Source organism: Mobula hypostoma, chromosome 7, assembly GCF_963921235.1.
Source record: "Mobula hypostoma chromosome 7, sMobHyp1.1, whole genome shotgun sequence".
NCBI lineage: Eukaryota > Metazoa > Chordata > Chondrichthyes > Myliobatiformes > Myliobatidae > Mobula > Mobula hypostoma.
In genome coordinates, this window is record NC_086103.1 from 148,767,356 (window position 1) to 148,789,040 (window position 21,685).

Genomic DNA, 21,685 nt, shown 5'->3' on the forward strand with positions numbered 1-21,685 from the left:
CTGATCAAGCCACTTGCATCCAAGTTACTTATATAAATAACAAATAACAAGGATCCCAACACCATCCTCTGCAGCAGACTAGCCAGCAGCTTCCATTCTGAGAAGAGCCTTCAACCACAGCACCTGTTTTCTACCCCTGTGCCAGTTTTGAATCCAAATTAGCTCTCCCTGGATTCCATGGAACCTTGCCTTCCATACCAGCCTACAATGCAGAAACTTGGCAAAGACTTTGCTAAAGTCCAAATATAAACATCCACTACCCTACTCTCATCCACTTTTTGGTTAGTTGTTCAAAAAAAAACTCAAAAATATTCATCGAACTCAACTCCCCACACACAAAGCCATGGTGACTCCTCCCCTCCTCCCCTCCATGGTGACTCTGCCTATCCAAAGAAAGTAGATCCTGTCCCTCAGAATTTCCTCCAGTGATCTTCCCACTACTTGTGTCAAGATGACTTGCTTGCAGTTCCTGATTTGTCCTTGCTACTCTTCGGAACATCAGCCATGTTCCAGTCTCTAGGAACTTCACCAGTGACTAACAAAGTAAACATCTGTGCAAAACCCTCCACAATTTCTTCTCTAAACTCCCACAAAGCCCAAGGAGGTACTCAGTCAAGCCCTGATGATTTATCCATCTTAGTGCACTGTAAGACTGCAAATACCCCCTCCCTGATCATATGAACGCTTCCCAAAACACCTACACTTGTTTCTCTTGTCTCTCGAGCAACCATGATCTCCTCAATAAATACTAAAGGTCAGAGAAATGCAGCAGCTTCCCTCCATCTTGTCCATGTAGAATTTTGGTCACCCTGTTACAGGAAAGATGAGATTAAAATGGAGAGAGTGAAGAGGAAGTTGTCGTGACTAGAGGGCCAGAGTTATAAGGAGAGGTTGGCCGGATTAGGTCTACTTCTTGTAAACAGAACAAAGGGATGACCTTATAGAAATGCTTAAACATGGGAGAGGCATAGATAAGACAGTAACATTCTTTTCTGCAGGACAGCAAAGTCCAAAACCAGGGGGCAAGAGATTAGGGTAAAAGGGAAAGATTCAAAAGGGATCTGAGGGGCAAGCTTTCTCTATGCAAACGGTGGTGAGTACACTGAATGAGCGGTCAGAAAAAGTGGTTGAGCTCAGTACAATAGAATCATTTAAGCAGCACTTGGATAGGTACATGTAGAGACAGAGCTTCGAGAGAAATTGGGACGAGATGGGTGGGCAATATGGCTTGCATAGACTGATTGGGCCAAAGGGCCCATATCCATGTTGTATTGGTGTATGACTTTATGTCTGACAATGCAGCAGACCACAGACCTTCCTCTTCCTTGCACTCCCCTTCCAAACTTGAGCACAACAGCAACAACCACCTTCATATCACGAGGGCACTGCACCAACTCATGTTTTCCACTAAAGCAAAACGCTCAGACAACGAAATACAAAATTAAACCCCCTTGCAACTATTTAACTCAGAGGAAGGATCAGACTACATATCCCAAATCACGCCCATTTTAGTAGATTCCACCATCCGTATGTATCAGTCTAATCTGACCAACAAAGCATACAGCAGCTGCTGGACATATGTATTGACCACCAGCCTATTATCTGCCTTGACAAGTAGGATGCTGTAATGTAGAGGCATTGCTAACAAAGGACTAGATTTGCCCAAGATTCACATGGCTTTCACCAATCTATCCATAATTAGAGAACTTCTCTATTGTCCCACACAAAACTCATTGCAGCCTGCAGTACCACCCAAAACTTCAAAATTAAAATAATTCATTTATTTGAATTTAATTAGACTCATCTCTACCTGGTCTCTCTACATTCTCCAGACTATGTAGAAGAGTGCTTCTCAGACCATCTCTGGACACCATGCACTCCACAGATAACAATGTCACTGGTTGCTGAAGACCTACATCCCAAAATTCCCTCTCTCCACTATCGTTAAAGACTTACCTCATAAACCATTTCTGATCTTTGTGTTATATAAATACCAAATGCCTTAACTCAATGTCACTTGACAGATGTTCCCAGAAAGCACTCAGGAAGTTATTAAAACTACTTATAAATGCAAGCAGCTACTGATCAAGGCAGAAATCTGGAGGGGAAGTGCGTGTAAATTAACTGTAACAACAGGGTACTTCCTGAAAATCAATGGATCCAAAGCTCAGAGTGGAGGGCATCCTGGAAGTGGCTCACACTGCAATGAAGGTCCCGCATTAGAAAAGCAAGTAAGCACAATAGAGAAGAGTGTGCCCTTGAAGAAGGACATTTCATAGTCATTTACACATAGTGAGCCAACTTTGGAGATTCTTTGTGAGTGACTTGGCACCAGACTATCAATCCATGCAAACTCTTCACAGCAACTATGCTGCAGTCAGAGTTGCCATCTTTCAAACAAGTTGTTAAAATAGTTTTTGCTCTCAGCCGTAAACAATCCAGTAGCTTTCCCTCAACCAACAGCACTCAAACAGACCCCTCTGGAGGTTCATGAAAACTTGTTATACAACTCCTTCCATTCCCTAGTGACATCAGGAAACAAAACTCTTGCTTTCCCCAACTACCCTTCCAAGTACAGTTTTATCTTACAGATCTGACAAACACATTACAAAATTACGAATAATCAGTCAGAGATCACGATGTGGGTCCATTTTAAATGAAAAAATACTAGCTCCATCCTCTGGAATCCCTATAATGAAATAATCTTTCAGCATGCATTGTATAAGCACAAAAAACTCTTCAATTACAGTTTACATAAGAACATCCAAATACAGTTCACACCAAAATATAAACCAGCGACACTGCAACGGTTATACCTGTGCTGGTCACTTATCAGCGTCACATCCCTTTTTTAAAGGAGCAATTTCAGTGCTCCACAATACAGCATGTCAAACTAAAAGCAACAGGGAACCATGGCAGGTATGGAAATAAGGAGACATATCAAGAGTACAAAAAGTGTGAGGTAATGTTTACAAAGGTTATTAGAAAGGCAAATGAGGATTGCAAAATATCACTAGCAGACAGGATTAATTAAGGGAAGTCTGAAAGATGTTTTTAATAAGGAGAAAAGAAAACAACCAGGAAAACATTAAAGTCCATTAAGAACGAAGGGGGCAATCTATGCATAAAGCAAGAAGTTATAGGAGACGTCGGGAAAAATTCTGATTAATGATCACTTCAGAGATAGTCTGCATGGCCATTATGTCTGATCAAGCTGACTGAATCTTGGCCGGTTAACAAAATATATTGATGTGGTTTACATGGACTTTAGCAAACCTTTCAACAAGGTCCCACATGGGAGACTAGCCCAAAAGATTAAGGTCCATGAGATCCAGGGCAAGCTGTCAAAATGGATCCAAAAATGGAGATCAAGAGTGAGACAAGAGGGCCATTGTTGTGATTGATATCTGTGACTGGGGGTGTTCCACTGGGGTCAGTGCTAAAAACCCTGCTGTTTGTCATATACGCAAATAAAAGATTGTCTTCTTCCAATCACCTTATAATCATGCCCACTCATTTAACTATTTATACACTGAGGAAAAAGGCACTGGCTGTCCACTCTATCGATGTCTCTTATCATCTTAAACACCACTATCAATTCACCTTTCATCCTCCTCTGATCCAAACTACTCATCCTTTCCCGTGCTGACCCCTTGATAAGAACTGGTGTGTGTTCCCTCAACTCCCACTTCCTGACGCCCACAAGCAGTTCCTTGTTCTGAGTGATGTTGACTGCAAGGTTGTTGTTGTGACCCCACTCAACCAGCTGATCTGTCTCACTCCTGTACGCCTCCTCCTAGGCCCAACATATAGATGCAATTACAAGAAGGTGAGCCAGTGGCAATATGTCATTAGGAGTTTGAGGAAACTTGGAACGTCACCAAAGACCTTGGGCCTCTCCACCTCCCTCTGCAAATGGATCCTTAACTCCCTCCTCAGGAGACCACAGTCGGTGCAGATCAGAAATAACATCTCCTCTTCACTGATAATAAACACTGGTGCACCTCACAGATGTAGGCTTAGCCCACTGCTCTACTCTCTCTACATCCACAACTGTGCAGCTAGACACAGCACAAACATCATCTATAAATTCCCCAATGACACCACCGGTGACTGCACAAATCTCAGATGGTGACAAGGAGGCGTACAGGAGTGAGACAGATCAGCCGGTTGAGTGGTGTTGCAGCAACAACAACCTTAAACTCAACCTCAGTATGGCCAAGGAATTGACATAACAGGCTGTTCCTATTCAGTTCACTGCAGTCAAAAATTACTTGAATGTAACGTCATTTCACTGTTTCTACATCAGTATTGTTTAAAGAAAAATTCTCTCTTAATACTCCATATTAAAATAGCTGCGCATAGACAACATCCAATTACCATCATTTACCTCAGAGCGGCATGCCTTGCTTCCAGGAACATTCCTTTCCTGGCCTATCATTCAAGGCTCCATGGGTGGGCCAGGTGACAAACATTTAGGGATGCTCTGATGGAGTGGTGTGAGGCAACAGCTCCTGCCCAGATCAGAATAACTGGGGCTATCACACTCCACAGAGTGCAAGGTGAAGCACGTCAGCAAAAAATAGAGACAATTTTGGCAAACAATGTGCAAGATTCACCTCAAGATAATTCCTCCCCCTTAAGCATCTACTTTAAAAATTCTTGCTTGCAGCTGAGCACCAAGCTTGTGAGTAAAACTTTATCAACCACTTTCACAACCCAAACTGAAAATCAACCCAAACCAAAAGAATGAAAGAGTCTATTAGCTCTTGGGTGTGAACATCAGTCATCACATCCTGAAAGTTCACATTTAAGTTTAGTTGTCATTCAGCTGAACATGAATACCCATGAATATAGCCAAACGAAACAGCGTTCCTCTGGGACCAAGCTGTTTCTACACTATGAACAATCATACACAGCACAAGACACGTATAGCACATAATTACAATAGCAGTAAGCATACAGTCATACCACCTGTTGATTACCACGTACCGTCCTCCCTCAGCTGATGAATAGTCATAGTCATAGTTATAGTCATACTTTATTGATCCTGAGGGAAATTGGGTTATCAATACTTCTCCCATGTTGAGCAGCACTTGGAGGAAGCATTGAGGCTGGCAAGGGCACAGAATGTACTCTGGGTGGGGGACTTCAATGCCAGCACCAAGAGTGGCTTGGAAGCACCACCACAGACCAAGCTGGTTGGGTCCTACTGGACATAGATACTAGACTGGGACTGCAGCAGGTGGTGAGGGAACCAACAAGAGGGAAAAACACACGACCTCATTCTCACCAGCTTGCCTGCCGCGGAAGCACCTGTCCATGACAGCACTGGTAGAACTGACCACCGCACAGAATTTGTGGAGACTAAATCCCATCTCCACATTGTGTGGCACTACCACGGTGCTAAATGGGATAGACTTGCAGCCCAGTGGTCCCACAACTAACGGATCAGATCTAATCTCTGCAGTCCTGCCGCATCCAGCCGTGAATGGCGGTGGACAATCAAACTACTCACTGGAGGAGGAGTCTCCACAAATATCCCCATCCTCAATGATAGAGGAGCCCAGCACACCTGTGCAAAAGATAAGGCTGAGGCATCTGCAACTATCTTCAGTCAGAAATGCCAAGTAGATGATCCAGCTCAGCCTCCTCCAGAAGTCCCCAGCATCCCAGATTATGTAGCCCATCCGATTCACTCCATGTGATATAACAAATTGCTGAAAGCACTGGATACTGCGAAGGCTACGGGCCCAGACAAAATCCCAGCAATAGTCCTGAAGACTTGTGCTCCAGAACTTGCCACGTCACTAGCCAAGCTGTTCCAGTACAGCTACAACACCGGCATCTACCCGGCAGTGTGGAAAATTGACCAGGTACGTCCTGTACACAAGAAACAGGACAAGTCCAACCCAGCCAATTGCCACCCTATCAGCCTGCTCAATCATCAGCAAAGTAATGGAAGGATCATCAACAGTGCTGTCAGGCAGCACCTACTCAGCAATAACCTGCTTACAGATGCCCGTTTCAGGTTTGGTCAAGGCCACTCAGCTCCTGACCTTATCAACTCCTTGATCCAAACATGGACCAAAGAGCTAAATACCAGAGGTGAGGTGAGAGTGACAGCCCTCGAAGGCAGCACTTGATTGAGTATGGCATCAAGGTGCCCTAGCTAAAATGGAGTCAATGGGAATTAGGGGGAAAACCCTCCACTGGTTGGAATCATACCTGACACAAAGGAAGATGGCTGTGGTGGTTGGAGGTCAATCATCTCACCTTCAGGACATCACTGCAGGAGTTCCTCAGGGAAGTGTCCGAGGACCAACCATCTTCAGCTGGTTCATCAATGACCCTCCTTCCATCATAAGGTCAGAAGTGGGGATATTCGCAGACGACTGCACAATATTCTGCACCGTTTGTAACTCCTCAGATAGTGAAGCAGTTCATACCCAAATGCAGCAGGACCTGGACAATATCCAGGCTTGGGCTGACAAGTGGTAAGTAACATTCGAGCCATGCAAGTGACAGGCAATGACCATCTCCAACAAGAGAGGCTCTAACCATCGTCCCTTGACATTCAGTGGCATCATCACTGAATCCCCTACTATCAACATCCTGGGGGTTACCATTTAAGGAAACTGAACTGGTCTGGCCATATAAACACCGTGTCTACCACAGCAGGTCAAAGGCGAGGAATCCTGCAGTGTGTATCTCATCTCCTGACTCCCCAAAGCCTGTCCACCATCTACAAAGCTCAGGTCAGGAGTGTAATGGAATACTCACCACTCGCCTGGATGAGCGCAGCTCCATCAACACTCAAGAACCCTGACACCATCCAGTACAAGGCAGCCCACTTGATTGGTACAGCTTTCACAAGTATCCCATCCCTCCACCATCGACGAACAGTTGCAGCAGTGTGTATTATCTACAAGATGCACTGCAACAACACAAAGTTCGTAAGGCAGCACCTTCCAGACCCACGACCACTACCATCTAGAAGAACAGCAGACACCTGGGAACACCACAACTTGGAAATCACCATCCTGTCTTGGAAACACATCACCGTTCCTTCATTATCACCGGGTCAAAATCATGGCATTCTCTCCCTAACAGCACTGTGGGTGTACCTACACCTCAGGGACTGCAGCAGTTCAAGACGGCAGCTCATTACCACCTTCACAAGGGCAACTAAGGATGGGCAATAAGTGCCGGCTTAGCTGGCAACGCCCACATTCCGTAAAGGAATAAAAAAAATAATAAGATAGCCCAAGTCCCTGAGTGTTATGTCCTGTAGATAGATGGTGCATGGGATGTGGTCGACAAGAACAAGCCGCCATCAGCCTGATCGTCACATGCTAACACAGCCGCAGATGAAAGCAATCCAGTTTGTTTTCCACTGAGTGAACACTGGAGAGCTGCACCACTGGGAGGAGCCAGATCCCAACTCAAGACAGAGGCACGCCATGCCACACGGCCTCCAGCATCTCTTCCCTGGGGGGGGGGGGCTACAACTGGCAACCCAGCGGCACAAGGGCTTGGTGTGTGCTACACAGAGGCCACACAGCTTCCCTGCGGTTGGTCTCGCCAACGAACAAGTGAACTTGGATTTTTAGTATTCTACATTGCCAATGTCCAACAGAGTCTTGCGATCACAAGCAAAAGAAAGTAACACGAGTAACAGGAAGCAGAAAGCATCAAGGGGAACCACTGGACATAGGAAGTGAATGTAGACTTCCAAAAGACGTCCGAAGAGATGCCACATAAAGTGCTCGAACGCAAGATAAAGGCTCAAGGGAAGAGGAATACTTATTATTATGGATAAAGGATTGGTTAACAGGAAATAAATTCTTCTTCAGCCCTTTACCTTTCCACCTATCACCTCAAAGTTTCTCACTTCATTCCACCTTCCCTCACACATCTACCTTCCACCTCACGTAGCTTCACCTATCACGAGTGAGCTTGAGCTCCTTACTAGGAGCTCCCCTTATTCTAGCTCCTCCTCCTTCTTTTCCAGTCCTAAATATCAACACTTTATTCCCTTCCACAGATGCTGCCTGACCTGCTGAGTTCTTCCAGCACTTTGTGTGTTGCTCCAGACCTCAAGCATTGCAGAATCTCTTGTGCTTAGGAAATAAAGGAGATAGGTGGATTGTTATATTAGTAGCCTTTATCCAATGGACGAGATCAGTGCAAGGCCTCAGCTATTTACAATCTCCATTAATGCAGTAGATGAAAGGACGAAACAGGCAGTTAGGAGGAGGGTAACAGACGGGTTAAGAAGGGAACAAAATTATTAAGTTATCCTCTGATGAGACCACACATTACACCTTGTGTTCTTATTTTTAAAAACAAAGCATATACAATCCCAGCATTACATCACAGAAAGGAGGGGTTGCATTCTTAGGAAAGAGTCTACATTGCAATTGTCATTAATAATACAAAGCAGCATCAACCAAGTATGCACCAAGAAAAATGCATTAAAAATGTTTATCTCCCCCACCACCCAGTTAAATTTTGTAAGAGCAGATCTTACACTACATCTCAAATTATTGGATAGCGATTGTGAAATTTGTAACGGCTAAGTTACAACACCTAAATATTATACATGTAACACAGGGGTCATCGACACTTGCTTACAAGCATTGAAGAGAAATTCTAACAGGTCCTGGGAATGAAGGGGTAGGGGACAGGGTGCCTTATGAAGAAAGATTTACTAGATTGGGCCTAAAGTCTCTGGAGTTTAGAAGAATGAAAACTAATTTCTGAAAAAGAAAAATAAGATTTTGAGGAAGCTTAGGAAAACAGACACCAAAAAGGTGCTTCCTTTAATGGAAAAGTTTACAACTAGGAACAACAGTCTTAACATTTTTAACCTGTTACCCAAAGATTGATAAGGAGAAGAAATTCTCAGAGTCAGATCCACAAAGGATGTTCACACCAGCGGCAAGTTAAAGTAACAATTAAACCTACCAACCTCCACATTTCAAGATGAGGTCAAAGGGGCAAATTTTACACAGACAAGTGGAAGCCAGGATTAAACCCAACTAGAGCTGGAACTGAAGGCAGCAACTCTACTAACTGCACCAATGTGCCCCCCCCCCCAGAGGATTATGAATTGTTAGCATTCTCATGTAAAAAGCTGTGGATGCAAAGTCATAAAAACACTCAGGCCTGGCTAATGCTGAGTGTGTATTCATCAGAGGTGGAGCACTATGTGGGGTCATTATAACACTATGTAAATAGACATGTGTGTCTGATACAAAAAAAATCAAACCTGAGATAGATGCTATATTATTTTATGTATACATAGTAATTAGTGAAGTAACAAACATGCAAATAGGCCTAAACTATGGAGCAGCAACACACTGCAGAAGTAGCAGAGGGAAGCGGGTGGTGGTTACGTCCTGGAGGAGGGACCAGGCTGTGGGTCCTCCTCTAATTTCGGCTTCTTCTTCAAGTAGGCATTGAGATTTGACTATCTTTTCTTAAATTTCCTCTCAAGAAGCAGCTCTCAGTAGCAGGAAATCATGTCAGGAACATCTCAATCTGCCTTACCACTTCCCTCTCAGTCAGGGTCACTATCAATGAACTGGTCCATGATTTGTGTGATCGTGGTGATGCTCGTGCTGAGGAATGTTGTGCTGAGGTTTCTTGTTGGTGTTTCCTCTTCTCCATCTGTGTCCTCAGATTCACCCAGGATGCATTGCTCTGCCAATTCTCGAAGCTCTTCGTTATGAAGACTCTCACCATGAGAATGCAGGAACTCTTCAACATCACCGTCATTAACATCCGCACACCATATCACTTGAAGTTTCACATCCATGCCAATGCTTTTCCTAACATCTTAGATGTACAACCTTCAGTGGAAGTTGCAGGGCATTATCCAGACATTATGGTGAAAAAAATAGAATAAATTGGTGAGGGAGCAAAAACGTTTACACTCGCGAGGGAAGCAGAGCATGAAATAACACGTGATTGGCTGTGAGTAGCTGACAGTGTATATAAAACACTCTCATTGGCTGATTGTTTACTGTTATGGTGGCCACTTGAGAAGTACAAGTATTGTCTAGAATGTTTTTTTTCCCCTCATTTTTTCCTAATTTCAAAAGAATTGAATAATTATGTTGTAATGAACCAGCACTCTGCGGGGTAACGTTATGTGGGGTTTGAATGCACATTCAAGACTGAGACAAATAGTTTTAAGTGACAGGATAAATCAAAGATCATGGGAATGGAGCTCAGGACAAACAGCAGATCAACCGTTGACAGTGCAAGCTTGGGAAGATGTATGATCTACTCTTGATCCTTTTTCTTATGTTTCTGATGACACAGGTGTACAGCGCAAAACTGTCCCAATTCAGCACTCTCAACTGTATGGGAATTTAAAAAATCTTCAATACTAGTAGCAACACCAGGTTATTGTATAAAGAGCGAGCATTATTCTGCACTCACTATATCTGATCTAACAGCACAATGTTTATAATAGAAGTCTTTCCAACTCAAGTCCTCATTCTGATGCTCATATAAAAAGCAATTACTTCCCCGAGCCATTTACCTGAAGCTCAGGTGAAACATTCCTGATGGTCAGGATCACCACCTGTACGAGTTTTCAGAAATGCCAACATATACCATGCATGCAGCAGTTCTGCGAGCTTCCTTTAGTTAGCTGGCATGCTTTCAAAGTTCCTCACGACTGCTGAGTGTGCATCAGTTTGAGTAGTGCACAAAGGCTGCCATCTGGCCATCAACTGAGATGAAAGAATATTGTCAATCAAGCCACACCTTGCTACTAACAAATATGGCCCAAGTCCTGTTACTTAAGAATAATTGCTGCAGAAAATTATAGCTCTGACCAATATAGATTTATATCATTTATATCATCTCGGAAGCACCTCACACAGATATGACACATGATAAAGCATCTTGATAGGGGAGTCTAGTACGACAGGGCATGACTTAAGGATTGAAGGGTGCCCATTCAGAACAGAGATGCGAAGAAATTTTTTTAGTCAGAGGGTGGTGAATCTATGGAATTTGTTGCCACAGGCGGCAGTGGAGGCCAAGTCATTGGGTGTATTTAAGGCAGAGATTGACAGGTATCTGAGTAGCCAGGGCATCAAAGGTTATGGTGAGAAGGTGGGGGAGTGGGACTAAATGGGAGAATGGATCAGCTCATGATAAAATGGCAGAGCACTCGATGGGCAGAAAGGCCAACTTCTGCTCCTTTGTCTTATGGTTTTATGGAATACGTGTGGGTGCTGAGGGGTGTGAATAAATGTAACCCCGTGTACCTCCTAACTGAAGCTCACTTGAAATTTTAATATCACATTCGAACCTTGCCTTGCAAGCTTTAATAATTGATGCTTAGAATCAATAAGTTATAACCTATTATGAGTCCAACTTGTCCATACTGCCTGTGTTGCCTTGTAGGATTCAACTTCTGATTCCTAATCTGACATGTCTGTCCATGGCCTCCTCTACTGCCAGGATGAAGTCAAACCCAGAATGGACAGGCAACACCTCACATCCTGTCTGAATAGCCTCCAATCTGATGACATGAATTTACAAATCCCCAATGTCTGGTAATTTCTCCCCCCTCCATCCTCCTCTCTTTTTCTATTCGTCTTTCCAGTTCCCCTCTCACCTTCTCCTCTTCCTTCTATGGTCCACTGTCCTCTTCCATTAGATTTCTTCTTATTCAGCCTTTGACCCCTTCCACACATATCCTCCCAGTTTCTTACTTCATTCCTTCTCCCTCACCCACTCACCTTGTCTCACCTATCACCTTCAGCTTGTGTGCCTTTCCCTACACCCCACTTCCTTGTTTTGGCTTCTGCCCCTTCCTTTCCTGCCTTGATGAAATGTCTAAAACTTCGACTGTTTGCTCCCCTCCATAAATACAGCCTGGCTTGCAGAATCTTGTGTTTGTTAAACTTTGGGACTGTCTGTGGCCGAGTTCTACTCCATCTATCCCTCTCATAACCTTACGAACCTCTATCAGATCTCCCCTCAGCCTCTACCACTACAGAACAACAACTCAAGCTTGTCCAACCTCTCATTATACCACATGCTCTCTAATCAAGGCACCATCTTGGTAGCCTTTCAGAAGATTTGACATCCCTCCTGTTATGGGGGCAACCACAACTGTATGCAATACTTCAGATGCAGCTTAACTAGTTTTATATAAAGCTGCAACATAACTTCCTGACTCCATACCTCAACTAACAAATCAAGCCTGGCATCAGCCTTCTTAACCACCCTATTAGCCTGTGTACCCACTTTACACGAGCTATGAACTTGAAACCCAAAATCCCTCTACTCAACAAACTGTTAAGGGCCTTGCCCTTAAGTGTATCGTCTTTTTACATGGGATCAACCAAGGTGCAATAATTCACAATTGGCAAGGTTAAACTCCATCTACCCTTTCTCCGCCCATATCTGTAAGTGATCTTGGAATCAGAATCAGGTTTATTATCACCGACATGTGACGTAAAATTTGTTAACTTGTCAGCAGCAGTTCAATGGAATACATAATCAAGCAGAGAAAAGAATAAAAAAAATAAGTAAACAAGTAAATCAATTACGCATGTTGAATAGATTAAAACGTGCAAAAACAGAAATACTGTATATTTTTTTTCAAAAGCGAGGTAGTGTCCAAAGATTCAATGTCCATTTAGGAATCCGATGGCACATGAAAGAAGCTGTTCCTGAATCGCTGAGTGTGTGTCTTCAGGCTTCTGTATTCTACCTACCTGATGGTAACAGTGAGAAAAGGGCATGCCCTGAGTGCTGGAGGTCCTTAATAACAGACACTGCCTTTCTGAGACACCGCTCCCTAAAGATGTTCTGGGTACTTTGTAGGCTAGTACCCAAGATGGAACTGACTAGATTTACAACCTTCTGCAGCTTCTTTCGGTCCTGTGCAGTAACCCCTCCATACCAGACAGTGATGCAGCCTGTCAGAATGCTCCCCATAGTACAATCTATATCTCACTGTATTCATTGCCAGTCTTCTACACTATCCACAACACCACCAATCGTCATTTCATCTATAAACTTACTAACCCTCCCATCTACATTTTCATCCAGGTCATTTATATACATCACAATCTGCAGTGGTCCCAGCAGATATCCCTGTGGAAACCACTAATCACAGACCTCCAGCTCGAATAAGTCCCTTTGACTACTACCCTGTCTTCTCTGGGCAAGCCAGTTCTGAATCCAAACCACCAATTCACCATAGATCCCATGCACCTCTTCTGGATAAGTCTGCATAAGGGAGCATCACAACAGTTTATCCAGGGTAGAACTGTCAAGTACTGAAGGGCATGCATTTAAAGTGACACTTCAAGGAACTGTGTGAGGCAAGTTTTCCTTATACACAGTAAGTACCTGGATTGCACTGCCAAGGGTAGTGGCAAGTAAAGAGGCTGTTAGACACATGAATATTGTATTCAGGAATTAGAAAATATATATCAAGTACAGGCAGAGAAATTAGTTTAATTCATCACCATGTTTGGGGACAGACATCATGGGCCAACAAATAGTAGCCAGGCTTTTGTTTTGCAGAGATTAAATGTGAATGTCCGCACCATATCCAACACCTTAAAAAAATCCATAATTTTGACTTCCGTTTACAGTGATGGCGTTTGCCTACATTCAAGTCATGATTTAGAAAGAAAAAGTGCTGGAAATCTGACCTCACGGGGTCTTCAAACTGCAAAATTCCTCTTCCAAAGATGCTGCCCGACCTGCAGGGTATTTTCAGCATTGTTGTTTTTAAACTGAAATGCCTCGTGGAAACTTGCACCCGATATGCGAATGCAAATCTCACAACCCATTCCATTTAGAATGGAAGCCAGCGGCAAAAAGGGTTACTAATCCCAAAAAAGAGGAATAACTACAGCTCAAATTACTTTTTAAAATCAGATGATTAAAATCATATTTTTTTTAAATCACCATCCAAATACCCCGACGCCAACAATATTCGGAATTGGGGGGTAGTGCTGGAGAAGTGTACGCTTCTGTTTACATCGAGTCATTCTTGCATCATCCTTCACAGGAGCACAAGCAGCCATGTGGCCCCTGCAACTCCTCCACTCCAGATCACAACAGCGCGTTAACCGCACAAACCACCCGGCCCCACGATTATTTTTAAAACTCCCCCCGATCATTCACCAAGTCTTCACCCGCCCCTGGCTCTTCGCCAAACCCAACGAAAAGCGCGCACATCTGGCGCAACATAAAGACCAGGTCTAGTTAAAACGTGGCGCTCACCTCGGAAGACAGCGGGGATTCGGGCGGCGGGCGCTTCGGATGCGGCAGCTGCTGGTTCCGGGAGGGGAGCAGAGCGGAGCGGGCGGGCGTGCGGCTGTGCTGCGGGGGCGAGGAGATCCCGGTACCGTGGCTCAGGGACACGCCATTGCATTAGGAAGGACACTGCCTACCGCTAACGCCGCCCACCAGCTCAATGGGGAGAGAGAGGCGGTGTTCTCCCCACCCACCCCCCGGCTCTCGGCATGACATAAATGGCAACGTGACCTCATCGTAACGTATCGCATCGAGAGGAATGCTTCTAGCTGCCGGTGCCTGTCTATGTTTGGGCACCTGAGCCGAGCGCTCAGCTCAACACGGATTGCGAGGGAGGCAAGAGGAGAAACGAGGGCGTGCATTTCTGTAGCGCCCGCCAGCTCGTTTCCGAGCGCGTAAAGCGCTGGTAAAATACGCCGCCGTCCGTATGATCAGAAACGGGGTTAACAACTCTTACGCGGTCAACACTCATGACAGCTTAATCTATATTTATGGTTTTGGCCGAGGGATAACTGTCGACTAGGCCACAAGGGCGAACCCCATTCTCTCGTAAGGTGTGTTGGAGAAGGCAAACCCCACCTCTGTTTCATGTCTCGACCAAGTGGTTTTAGCTCTGACGGCTTGGCCTTCACGGCACTGCATTGAGAATTGGAGTTAAACCTAAAGTCAATCTGTGGCCAGTATTGTCATGGATGTCCATAAGGTTCTCTTGCTTCTCTACTGCTTCAGGGTGGAATTCAACCATCTAATTTCTGAGAAAAGCCAACTGAAATGCTGCTGACTGGTACAGATGAATAGCTAGTGTTCTGATATTAAAAAAATAAATATATAAATACTTGTCTCCATGACTCAGTGACTTTACCATCAATACATTTTTTTTAATTGAGCTATTGCTTTGGCCAAACACAACACTTGAAAAATCAATAGAAAGTTTCCACTCCAAATGGAGTTAAATAACCAGATAATCCCAATAGCCAGTATAATTAGATAATTAGGGTAAATATTGAAATAGAGAATGGGATCCTTAACATCTCATCTGAAAGAGAACATTCCCTACTATGCAATATCCCCTCAGTGTTGTACTGAAGAATCATCTTAGGTGATCCTCTGGAGTGGCCAATGAAGTTCTGATTCTTCATTGATCATTTTTCCTAGATCAAGTGAAGAGGTGCTGCATTTAGCTTATGCAGAACTTCTAATCAAAATCAGTTTGTATGTTTGATACACCTGTAAAATATTCATGGAGTAGAAAGTCGAATGAGATGAGCCTACTTGGGGCTGACATGAACATGATTCTGTAAGATTTCCCACATTATTTACCTTCAATCTGTTTCCCCTTTCTCTACAAGAGAAAGTGGTTCATTTTACTACCACACAGTGACTCTGTAGCATTTTAAAGCAGTCACCATTGGCAGAAATCTGATGATTGTTGGTAATCAAAATGGGCATAACAATGGGAAGAGTCAGACTGTATTTGACTGGTCCATCTAACAGCTCAGAATTTATATTTTTCCCCCATAAAGCAGGAGGGTTAGAACTGAGATGAGAAAATCAAATAAAGGTCCTTAGCTCAGAAAATCAATCAGTGGAATATCAGTTTTAGTGGATCTAAGATACAGCATGGAGCAGAAAACATCAATGAGAGTTGTCTGTGGTCCTCCTTACCATAGTAGTGATATGGTACTAATTAGTAATAGTCTCTGTCAGGAACTCCAAAGAGCAAGTACCAAGGGTATTACAAGAATCACGAGTGATTTTAATTTGCCTTTAGACTAGGCAAACCAAATTAGCAGTAATAATGTGGAACATAAATTGCTATCAGGCATTTTAAATCTAGTATTATGCAGTGAGAAAGGATTACTTTGTGAACAATAAGAGGACTCATATTATAAAATGTCAGTAAAGTGCTGGAGTTTTAATTCAACCTGAAAACAAGCTAATTAATTAAGCAAAGCTAAGAATGAGGGCATGAAAAAAAGGTCTTCAACCTGAAATGTTAACTGGTTCTTTTTGCACAGATACTGTTTGGGATCTTCCAGTATTTCTGTTTGTGATTAAGGCATGAAGCATGAAATGACAATGAAATATCATAATCCACATTGAAGTCCAAGTTCAAGTTTATTATTGTCATTGCCATAGATACATGGGGTATAAGTATCACAAAAATTAGCTTTGGCAGCAGCAGCACCATACATTGCAAGCATTGTTATATTATAGAAGTTATGAGGGTAAATAAGCAATAGCCAACTTTTTTTAAAAAAATTATATAAATTACAGAAAAACTATATTCCTTACATACACCCAAATTCCTGGGAAAATGGTCCAACTGTGAGGAGCAAGAGGAGATAAAGATATTATTAGATCAAAGGAAAAGTATTTTACAATAGTAAATAAGAGGATTAGGAAAACTTCACCAATTTCAGGAAAAAAATGTTGATAAGGAAAGGCAAAACAGATCACCATAGTTTTCTGGTGACAAACGTAAAACAGATTGTAAAATTTCAGTATAGTGTAAAAAGAGAGGATTGGCAAAGCTTTCATTTCTTGCTTACCAACTGAGATGAAAAAAAATTATCTCAAAGAATAAACAAATAACAGAGAACCAAATATTTTGTATTTGCTTTCTCAGAAGATAATCCCCCAAAAAATCCAGAAATAATGAAGCCCAACAGGTCTAGAGTGAATAAGGAGCTTATAGAAATTATTACTTTAAAATATACTGTAAAATTAAAGAGACTCACAGCTGATAAATTGCCTTGACATGACAGCTAATTCCAATAAATCATGACAGGATTTTAAAAGAGCTAGTAATCATCTTCGGTAATTCACACAGCTTTTAGACCGGTTCCGTTAGCAATGCAGTACTTTTAAGGACAGAAAGAAAATTGGGAACTATACACCACTTCAGCTGACATCAGTAGCATTGTACTGTTGCGACTGATTGTACTGGTGTTGTGTATCCCTTATCCGAAATGCGTGGTACTGCAAGTGTTTGAATTTTGGATATTTTGGGGGGGGGGGGGGGATTTTGGAATACATAATGAGATAACTTGGGATCGTTATCATTTCCGATTCTGAATTTATGTGCTACCGGTAGGTAAGCAGTCTTTGTCTTATACTTGTTCATCACACATATGTACTTAACAGTAAAAATTACTACATTCTATTAATATAATGAAAATATAATGTGTGCAGGGTAACAAAAGCAGCATCGGGAGAATACCCGAATCAGCTGTTAAACAACAACAAACAACGGCAGGCTTTCAGTCTCTACCTACGATGCCTTGTCTTAATGAAAAGGTTACAGTACACTATATTTGTATTTTTTAAGGTTTTATGTAAGGAACAAAAACAATCTGCATTGTGTTCTGGTGTTAGATTTTCGTGATCAGCGGACACTTCAAAAATTTAATGCCGTGCCTTTTCTTAAATTTCTGCAACCAGTTTGCAGAATGGTCAAAATTACCTTCAATTTTCAGTTCGTCGTGATGGATCTCTGCTTGTTTCATGATCAGCATACAGTTAAGCGGCATGTGTTCACTCCGACGCTGGCGATACACGATCACTGTCTTCATTTTTAAATTCATGCAGTATTTTTCTATTCTTCATTAATTTCTGTTGATTACAAATGTGGCAAATCTTCTCACAACTGCCTGTGGTGCACAAAGAACAGCGCATCGCCTGGGAACCTTCCCAACGTCTGATGGAATTGTCCAATACTGACGTCATGTCAGCACGCAAAAAAAAGTTTGTATTTTGGAGGATTTCGGGTAAGGTACTCAACCTGTACCAGAATCTATTATTATAGAAGCATTTGAAGAGCACATAGAAAATAATAGTTTTGGATAGAATCAACATGGGGATGTCATGGTTTGACAATTTATTTACAAGTTTCAGGTGTTTTAATTACCATTATAAATAAGAACCGGGAAATTTATTATAGGAAGACTTTCAGAGTCTTTCTACGAATAATCACACAAGAGATCATCAAACAAAATTAGGCAATCAGGGGTCGGGATGATTTTCAAAATATATAGTTATTCCATATTCACCATGCTAATGATCTCAAAAAGTTCAGCTGGATTAATAAGACATGATTAGACTGAATATTGGATACCATGCATCTTATTATTTGTTAATTTATTTGTGGTAATATTCCTTCATGTGTTGTGTTGATGGCAGTATAGATTGTGGTTGAATGACAATAAACTGAATTTGAATTTGAAAGATGCATCAACTTAGTTCATCCTTGTTCATTGAGTTCATTAATATTAATTGAGTAACAAATCCTGAGGTGTAAACAAAGTCAGTGTCAAAGTTCAGGCAGACATCAAAACATACAGAGAAATCCAAAAACCAGAATCAGGAAACAGGCAGAGTCGATATTCAGACGGACAGGGTACAGATACAAATGCTGGAAAGGCTCAGGAAAATTTACTGGCACAATCTGGCAACAAACAGGTGAAAGCACAGGACTAAAATACACTGAGCAATAAACAGAGAGGCAGATGATAGGTGGAGCACAATGAGACAGAAGTGGCAGCAAAACAGGTAATAATGAGAAACAGGCAAGAGGCAGAGTACTCAGTAATACAGGGGCTGGAGTAGAGCAGGAGCGGGGACAGGAGCACATAGGGCATGAAAACAAACAAGAGCACATGGCGATACAAAACCACAGACTGACAGCTAGGGAGAAAACATATGAAAAGACAAAGTCCAACTGGAGGTACAAACGCTAATTTATAAAGACTGCAAAATAGAAGCCGTTGTGTCATAGATATTTCTTTTTCATGTTCCAACATATTCCATTATTGCATTACGTTTGTTTTTGCTGGTCAGGTTACTGTCTGCTTCTGTTTTCACAAGCACCACATATCACATTCATTCCCTTCATATATCTATTAAAATAATTTGGTGTCAGCCTTAATACTACTTCCAACTTTCTGACTAGTCACAATCTAGCTTCCTTCCAGATGCCTTTGATATCTGTAGATTTAATTATTCTGAACACTCCCTGTTGACATCCAATCAGATAATTCATATAAAACTGCTTTATCCTAAAATGCAATTTCCTTTATGTCCTTATGCCCTCAATGGGGACAATATCCTGGCAGGGAGTTTTGCTAAGGCTACTGGGAGAGTTTAAAATAGAATTGCTGTGCAGTGGGAACTGAACTGAAGAGACAGAGGCAGGGGTGGTTGGCTCACAAATAGAGAAAGCTTGTAGGCAGTGTGAGAGAGAGGGTAGGCAGGTGATAGAAAAAGGACGCACCAGCATTTTTTGTGTGTGTTGCTTGAATTTCCAGCATCTGCAGATTTCCTCGTGTTTGCGCTCAGACTGATGGTTTGAGATATATCTATTTTAATGCAAGAAGCATCATGAACAAAGCGGATGAGCTTAAGAGCGCGGATCAGTACTGGGAGCTATGATGTTGTGGCCATTACAGAGACTTGGCAGGAATAGTTACTTTGAGTGCCAGGCTTTAGATGTTTCAGAAAGAATAGGGAGGGAGGCAAAAGAGGTGGGGCGTAGCACTGCTGATCAGAGATAGTGTCACGGCTGCAGAAAAGGAGTAAGTCATGGAGGGATTGTCTACTGAGTCTTTTAGGGTGGAGGTTAGAAACAGAAAAGGGTCAATAACTCTACTGGGAGTTTTTATAGACCACCCAATTGTAACAGGGTCATCAAGGAGCAGATAGGAAGACAGATTCTGGAAAGGTGTAATAATAACACTGTTGTCGTGATGGGAAATTTTAATTTCCCAAATATTGATTGGCATCTCCCTAGCGCAAGGGGTTTAGATGCAGTAGAGTTTGTTAGGTGTGTTCAGGGAGGTTTCCTGACACAATATGTAGATAAGCCTACAAGAGGAGAGGCTATACTTGATCTGGTATTGAGAAATTAACCTGGTCATGTGTCAGGTCTCTCAGTGGGAGACCATTTTGGAGACAGTGATCATAATTCTATCTCCTTTACCATAGCATTGGAGAGGGATAGGAACCGACTAGTTAGAAAAGGGGAATTAGAGTAAGGGGAAATATGAAGCCATTAGGTGGGAACTTAGAAGCATAAATTGGGAACAGATGATCTCAGGGAAATGTAAGGCAAAAGTTCAGGGGATATTTGTGTGGAGTTCTGTATAGGTACATTCCAATGATACAGGGAAAGGATGGTAGGGTATAGGAACCATGGTGTATAAAGGCTGTTGAAAATCTAGTCAAGAAGAAAAGAAAAACTTATGAAAAGTTTAAACAACTAGGTAATGATAGAGATCTAGAAAATTGTACAGCAAGCAGGAAGCAGCATAAGCATGAAATTAAGAGAGCCAGAAGGGGCCATGAGAAGGCCTTGGTGAGCAGGATTAAAGAAAACCCCAAGGCATTCTAGAAGAGCAAGAGGGTAAGACGTGAGAGAATAGGACCAATCAAGTGTGACAGTGGAAAAGTGTGTATGGAACCAGAGGAGATAACAGAGGTACTTAATGAATACTTTGCTTTGGTATTCACTATGGAAAAGGACCTTGACGATTGTAGGGATGACTTACAGTGGACTGAAAAGCTTGAACATATAGACATTATGAAAGATGATGTTCTAGAGCTTTTCAGAAGCATCAAGTTGAATAAGTCACTGGGACTGGATGGGATATACCCCAAGCTAATGTGGGAGATGAGGGAGGAGATTGCTGAGCCTCTGGTGATTATCTTTGCATCATCAATGGGGATGGGAGAGGTTCCGGAGGATTGGAGGGTTGCTGATGTTGTTCCCTTATTCAAGAAAGGGAGTAGAGATAGCCCAGGAAATTATAGACCAGTGAGTCTTACTTCAGTGGTTAGTAAGTTGATGTAGAAGATCCTGAGAGGCAGGATTTATGAACATTTGGAGAGGCATAATATGATTAGGAATAATCAGCATGGCTTTGTCAAAGACAGGTCATGCCTTACGAGCCTGATTTAATTTTTTTGAGAATGTATCTGAACACATTGATGAAGGTAGAGCAGTAGATGTTGTGTATATGGATTTCAGCAAGGCATTTGATAAGGTACCCCATGCAAGGCTTATTTAGAAAGTAAGAAGGCAAGGGATCCGAGGGGACCTTGCTTTGTGGATCCAGAACTGGCCTGCCCACAGAAGGCAAAGAGTGGTTGTAGACAGGTCATGTTGTGCATGGAGGCCAGTGGTCAGTGGTGTGCCTCAGGGATCTGTTCTGGAACCCCTTCTCTTCGTGATTTTTATAAATAACCTGGATGAGGAAGTTGGTTTTGTAAATTTGCTGATGACACAAGGGTTGCGGGTGTTGTGGATAGTGTGCCTGTCAGAGGTTACAGCAGGACATTGATAGGATACAAAACTGGGCTGAGAAGTGGCAGATGGAGT

The 21,685-nt window shown here is 42.5% G+C and overlaps 1 protein-coding gene across 3 annotated transcripts in view; it reads right to left on the reverse strand.

Annotated features, from left to right (window-relative positions):
* Nucleotides 1-17,945, reverse strand: part of LOC134349647 (high affinity cationic amino acid transporter 1-like) — an 85,867-nt gene extending 67,922 nt beyond the window's left edge. For 2 of the 3 annotated variants that reach the window (XM_063054263.1, XM_063054267.1), the window contains exon 1: nt 14,278-14,351. The gene's annotated coding sequence lies outside the window, so the exon portion shown is untranslated. Of the gene's footprint in view, nt 1-14,277; nt 14,352-17,776 lie in introns of those variants that run through there. The other variant, XM_063054264.1, reaches the window with a different exon arrangement.
* Between the last annotated feature and the right edge of the window lie 3,740 nt (nt 17,946-21,685).